The sequence below is a fragment of the Coenobita brevimanus genome, chromosome 80 (genome assembly GCF_032717465.1).
Source record: "Coenobita brevimanus isolate Jiangsu-jjx chromosome 80, ASM3271746v2, whole genome shotgun sequence".
NCBI classification, from domain to species: Eukaryota; Metazoa; Arthropoda; class Malacostraca; order Decapoda; family Coenobitidae; genus Coenobita; species Coenobita brevimanus.
The window spans coordinates 28648132-28655117 of NC_137033.1; positions in this window are offsets into that span (position 1 = coordinate 28648132).

Here is a 6986-nt window from a genome sequence, read left to right on the forward strand (position 1 = left end):
CTGAATCCTTGTTAGTGCAGTTTCAGTTGAATGGTATTTTCTGTATGCTGACTGAACAACAGGAACAACTCTGTTGCGTTCCAGTAGTGGTACGAGTTGATCGAGTATGGCCTGCTCAATAATCTTGGATAAAAAAGACAGGTTAGAAACGGGACGATAATTTGTTATGCTCTCGACGTCAAGGCCAGGTTTCTTAATTAGGGGCCTAAGCAAAGCATGTTTCTCAGGCTGCACAAAATTACTTTCTAAGAAGCATCTATTTATTATGTTGCAGATAAAGTCTGCAGCGTGCTCATACACATCAGGTAGTTGTGACATGTTACATGGATCAAGTGAGCAAAATGTTTTATTAAGTTCTCTGATATAACATTTGACTTTGTTTACATCCAGCGGATGAAATGTTGAAAGCAAATGATCCCCAGTGCACCGTGGCTGGAAGTCAACTGAGTACGCTTCATTAGGAGAACTGCTGTCTAAATCACTTCTTATGCGAGATATCTTACTTGTAAAAAAAGAAGCAAAATCAGAAGCCAATTGGGTATCAGATACAGAAGTTGGTTTAACAATTACATTCCTCCGACTAACCAAATTGTTCACAACTGCAGACATTTTTTTTTTTTTTTTTTTTTTATCACCACCACATGAATCAACTTTATTTTGATAATACCCAGCCTTTGGGCTTTTACAGTGTGAACGACTGCTCTTCTCGCAGAAGCATAACGCAAACAAGTTACTTCGGTCCGCTGCAAGCGCCACTGACGTTCTGCCCTTCTACGTTGTCTACGCAAAGAATTAATTGATGGCCCATACCACGGAAAATCATCACGTTACAGTGATTGTTTTTACTACCTCAAGACAATAATTATCAAAAACTGACCTAAGCTCGTTGTTGTAAATATCAACCAACTCATCAGAAGAAAGACTGGAAGAATCAATGGAATTTATACGTTGATCAATTTCAAGACACATCAACTGGCGGTCAACATTCTTGTAATTTCTGAACCTGATGACCTTTTTATATGAAGGGGATTTCGGGACATCAAAACTAAGAGTGATCAGAGATGAGAGGGTCAAATGAGTCAACCTCCACATCTGATACACGCCTGCAACCAACAGGGGACAAGATCGAGTCAAGGACGTGTCCTGAGACATGAGTTGGATTACTCACATGACTGAAAAAATTGTTCTGGGTGATCAGCTCAAGGAATTCTGAAGAAAATGGTTTTGACTCTGGACTGTCAACCCAATAATTGAAATCACCGGAAACAAGAAGTCCTCCAGGTTTAAGAGAAAACCCTTCAAGAAACTGCCCAAACTCCTCCATAAAACCTCGATCTCTGCCCGGATGACCTGGTTGACAGACAATTGCAATTCTAATGGTACTCTGATGGAAATTTATTAATACTTCCATAAATTCAAGTGAAGATGGGGTCAGGTCTGAGTCAATGAAAGAAACGTTTGCAAGTGCTGCTGAGTAGATGAATGCTGTGCCTCCTCCCGGATAGTCAGCAGCAGGCCTGGGAATACTAATTATAGAATGTGCCTTAGGCAAAGCATTACGAATAATATTGATATCAGACTCGTATGACCAGGTTTCAGTCAAACACAAAATGTCAAGCTCATGCTGATTTAGAGTTTCATTAATATAGTCTATCTTAATACGAATAGAACGAATATTTAAAAGACTCATCCTTAATTGGTTCAAGAGCGACATAGTCAATTTTTTGATTGGTCAAAATTGGTGTTTTCATGCAATCTATTCCTATGAGAAATCATAATTGGACAGTCTCTACTTGATGCAAAATGGGCAACCAACTGTGAATTTGAATTAGCATCTTAATGTCTTAAAGAAGAGCAGTTGATGCATTTGGGAGAATTTCTGTTACCACAATCCTTAGATTTAAGGGGTTCCAGCATAAAGGACGCATTTAGGTTCATCATTTTTCCTAGAACATCTCTCAGTTGTATGACCAAAGCCTTGACAGTGATGACACTGTGTAACCCAGAATCTATCGAATCCACGGCATCTTGTAAGATCCACATAGATGCCATTGCCCTGTTCTACAATGGAGGATCTCACCTCTGGCAACATCTTCAAGACAGCAGTTTTGGTGTCATTCCTTGTTCTCGTGAAGAGAAGGTTGAGGGTACAACCTCGATCAATGAGCATCTTAATTTTATTGGTTTTTCTCAGAATGTTTGGGATGATGTCAGAGTCACCCAAGGAAGAGGAAAGGCCTGTCACGGTCATTTTAGGCAACATTTGCTTTGGCTCTGATATGCAAAAAGTGCCCTCAGAGCCAAAATGATCACTCAGCACCCCAGTTGCCTCACCTTTGGCCTCAGCTGACGGAAACTTCATTACCAACCCAGCAGCCTTGGTCTTAAGACAGCTATCAACCGGTACAGGGAAGAAAGGTTGCTGGTTCTTTGAAAGCAGCGATAAGAAACAGGGAAGTGAGCATCGAAGTAAAACTTTGCTACGTGACAGTACAGTATTGTGATACTAACTCTAACGTATAGAAGAGGAGTTTGGACATTGTTGGAGGGACACAAGTCAAGAGCGAGAGCAGTGGAAATGAGTTATTTGAGATGAGCACATGGAGTCACATGGACAGACAGACAGACAAATGAGGAAGTGAAGAAGAGATGTGATGTGGCTGTGGATGTGATAGACATCGTTAGAAGAAATACACTGAGGTGGTTTGGCCATGTGGAGAGAATGGAGGACGAGAGACTGATGAGGACAGTGTATGAGTTAGGTGGAGGGGGGGAGAGTGAGGGGGAGTCCAAGGATGAGACGGAGAGATGGAATGGAGAGATACATGAGAGAGGGATGTGTGAGCTGGGAGCAGGGCAACGAAATGGTGGGGGACTGGGCTACATGGAGGAGATTTGTTTGTGTCCACCCCTTACACGATTCTGGCGTCTGGCAATAGATAGATAGATATCCAATGACACCCTAAGTTTTGATGAATACAATGTATGAAGAAGACATAGAAATTTGAAAAAGGAGGAGGAGTTATGATATTAACAAAGAAAAAACTCCAACTCAAAGAGGTAGAACTAGATATAGCCTCACAAGTAGAATTAATTGCAGTAGAGATCAAGACCTCTGAAAGGAAAATAATGGTGGCAAATTTATATATGCCACCCAAGGCAAACGCTTGGGATAGAGGTAAATATGAAGACTTGGCAGAAAGTACAATTCAGAAATTAAGAATGGTACTATACTGAATGGATGAAAAGTTTTAAAGAATTATGCTAACAGATTTCACCACAAATATAAATTGGAATGCTCTAAATGTAAGAGGCAATGAAAGCTGTTGTGATCAAAAGGCTCTGGATCATAATTAGGAGTTTTTCATAACACAATATGTAAAGGAAAACACCAGAAAAAGAAGACCAGAAGAACCATCATTATTAGATCTTATTTACTAGGCAAGAAAATGAAATCTATCTATCTATCTATTGCCAGACGCCTCAATCCCGTTTGGGGTGGCCACAAACAAATCGCCTCCAAGTCGCCCTGTCCCCCGTCATTTCACTGCCCTGCTCCCAACTCACACCCCCCTCTCTCAAATACCTCTCCACCCCATCCCTCCATCTCATCCTCGGCCTCCCCCTCCCTCTTCCCCCCTCCACCTCACTCATATACACTCTCTTCGTCAGTCTTTCACCCTCCATCCTCTCCACATGGCCAAACCACCTCAGTGTGTTCCTCATAACGCTTCCTATCACATCCACATCCACACCACAACGCTCCTTTATATCCTCATTCGTCAGCCTGTCTCTCCACGTGACTCCACAGGCTCCTCTTAAATAACTCATTTCCACTGCTCTCACTCTTGACTTGTGTCCTTCCAACAATGTCCAAGCTTCACTTCCGTACGTTAGAGTTGGTATCACAATACTGTCATGTAGTAACTTTTTCACTTCCATGCTCACTTCCCTGTTTCTTATCACTACTTTCAAGGAACCAGCAACCTTTCTTCCCTGCTGTACCCTTTCAAGCACTTCACCCTCCAAACCTCCATCCTTACTCATCACACTACCCAAATACTTAAACGTACTCACATTTTCCAATTCCTCACCATCCAACCTCGCTGTACATTCACTAACTTCACCTCTCTCAAAGACCATCACTTTACTCTTCCCTACATTCACCTTTAGGTTCCGTTTCTTACACACTCTCTCAAACTCATCCACCAAGCCTTGCAGCTCCCCTTCGTCTTCACTCAACAACACAGTATCATCTGCAAACAACAGTACAGGGAGTTTCCAAACACTCTCCTCTCTCACCAGGGCCACTCCAACATCCACTACCCTACCTTGTACCTCTTTTATTACCCCATCCATGTACAGATTGAACAACCATGGAGACATGACACATCCCTGTTTCAAACCAACTTTCAAAGAGAAAAATTCACTTAGTTCACCATCCACACGCACTACAGCCTTCGCACCATCGTACATACTCTTCACAGCATTCAACAACTTCCCATCTACTCCATATATTCTTAACACTTTCCACAATCCTTGTCTATCCACCCTGTCATATGCTTTCTCCTTCTCCAAATCCATGAAAGCCGCATACAACTTCTTTCCCTTCTCTAGAAACTTTTCCACTAAAGATCTAAGAATGAATATCTGATCTACACAACCTCTTCCCTTCCTAAAGCCTCCCTGTTCTTCCCCAACTAATTTCTCTATTCTTTCTCTAACTCTGTCTATAAGTATCCTACCATACACTTTTCCCATTATACTAAGAAGACAAATGCCCCTATGATTACCACACACTTCTTTTTCCCCATTTCCTTTGTACAAGGGAATAATTATACCTGACTTCCAATCCTCCGGGACTCTACCTTCCTCCCAGGCCAATCTGCATATCTTCCACATCCATTCTACTACTATCTCTCCCCCATGCTTCAGCATTTCACCACACACTCCATCAATTCCTGGGGCTTTCCCCGATTTAACTTTCTTCATTGCTTCCACAACTTCTATCCTACTGATTTCTTCCTGTCTTCTCACCTCCCTCCTTCTCCCAGCCATTCCCCAGCCACTTATACTCGCATTACTTCCATCCTCAATATTCAACAATTCCTTAAAGTGTTCTCTCCATCTGCTCACTTTTTCTCCCTTCTCCACTAGTAATCTACCATTTTTATCTTTCACTCCCCTGCTAACTTCACTTCCACCCTGTCTTACTCTTTCCACTTCTCTCCAGAACATTTTCTTACAGTCCCTCCACTTTACACTCAAATTCCTTCCAAATTCCTCATCCACTCTCTTCTTACTCTCTCTTACTAATCTTTTCACCTCTCTCTTCCTTTCCACATATAACTTTCTCTTCCGCCTCTCATCTTCTTCCACGCCCCTATTTCTCATCCATTCATTGTATGCTTTCTTCTTTTGTGCCACAGCCTGTTTCACCTCTTCAGTCCACCACGCTGTTCCTTGCACCCCCCTCCGTCTTCTCTTCCTTCCACACACCACATCACATGCTGCCCATATTTCTTCTGTAAATATCTTACACACACCTTCCACGTCTCCCATCTGCTCCAATTCATATTTGCCCAATCGTTCCTCCATTTCTCTCTTATACTCTGCCTTTTTCTCATCCTCTTGTAACCTTTCCACTCTCCTTGCAACTACTCTTTCCTCTCGTCTTTCCCTTCTTCTATTCCTCCATTTTACTTGCATCCTAATTCTGGCCACCACCAAGTAGTGGTCAGAAAGTCCACTCCCCCAACCTCTATACACTCTTGCATCCTTTACACATCTTCGCATCCTTTCATCCACACACACATAATCAATCATTGTCTTCCTTTCATTCAGTTCACCACCCACCCTTCTCATCACTCGCCATGTATACCTGTGGATCATTTTATGCCTGAAGAGAGTATTGGCTATCACCAACCCCCTTCCAGCACAAATGTCCACTAACGCACTCCCATTCTCATCTATCTCAGCAGGCACACCCCACTCACCAACTATTCCATCCACCTTCACATTACCAACTTTACCATTCATATCAAAAACACTCTCTCATTCTTTCCAAACTTTTCCATGCACACTTCCACATTTGTCCAGAACTCTTCTCTCACTCTTCTAGCACGATCTTGCGTTGGCGCATACACACACACACAATCGCCCACATTTGTATTCCAACTTTCAACTTTACCCACTCAATCCTTGACCCAACTGATCCATACTGTCTTATGCTCTTCTTCCATCTTTTACTCACAACTATACACACTCCTTCCTTTGCCCTCTCATTCTCATCTACTCCTGCACATATACCCCATCCATACTCCCATTCTCTCACACTTTCTCCTCTCCATTTTGTTTCAGTTATTCCACATACATCCACTTTCGCATCCTCAAGCACCTGGACAATCTCTCTCTCTTTCACCTCATCATTCGCTCCTCTTACATTCCATGTACTCATTACCAAGTCCTTTGTCCGGTCCTGGGTCGTCATCGTTTGGTCAGTCCTTGTCCGAGGCTTCTTGTTTGTTTTTTTAGTTAGTTGTTTTCCGGGGAGGGGCACTAACCCTCCGCCAACGCTTTTAGTCGCCTTTTACGACAAGCAGGGATACTGGGGGAGTATTCTTGAAAACCCCCCTACCCCTAGGGGTAGGGGGGTTTTCTCCCTCCTTGAGGCAAAAGCGACCATGCAGTATTAAATTGCAATTTCTTGTTTGATTATCATATAGTTTGCAATAATGAAAGTTACAAAAAGAGCTATACTACAAAAAGGGCAGCTATCATGACCTGAAAAAGTATTTTATAGGAATAGTTTGGGAAAAGGGGCTTAGAGGACAAAATATAAATGTTATAAATAGAAAATTCTATGAATTTTGTGAAACAGGAGTCCAAAATTATATCCCTCGGCACAAAGATACAGAAATAATGATAAGGAAATGGTTTAATACCGAATGTAAAGATGCAAAAGAGAAAAGAGATTTGCTGTGGAA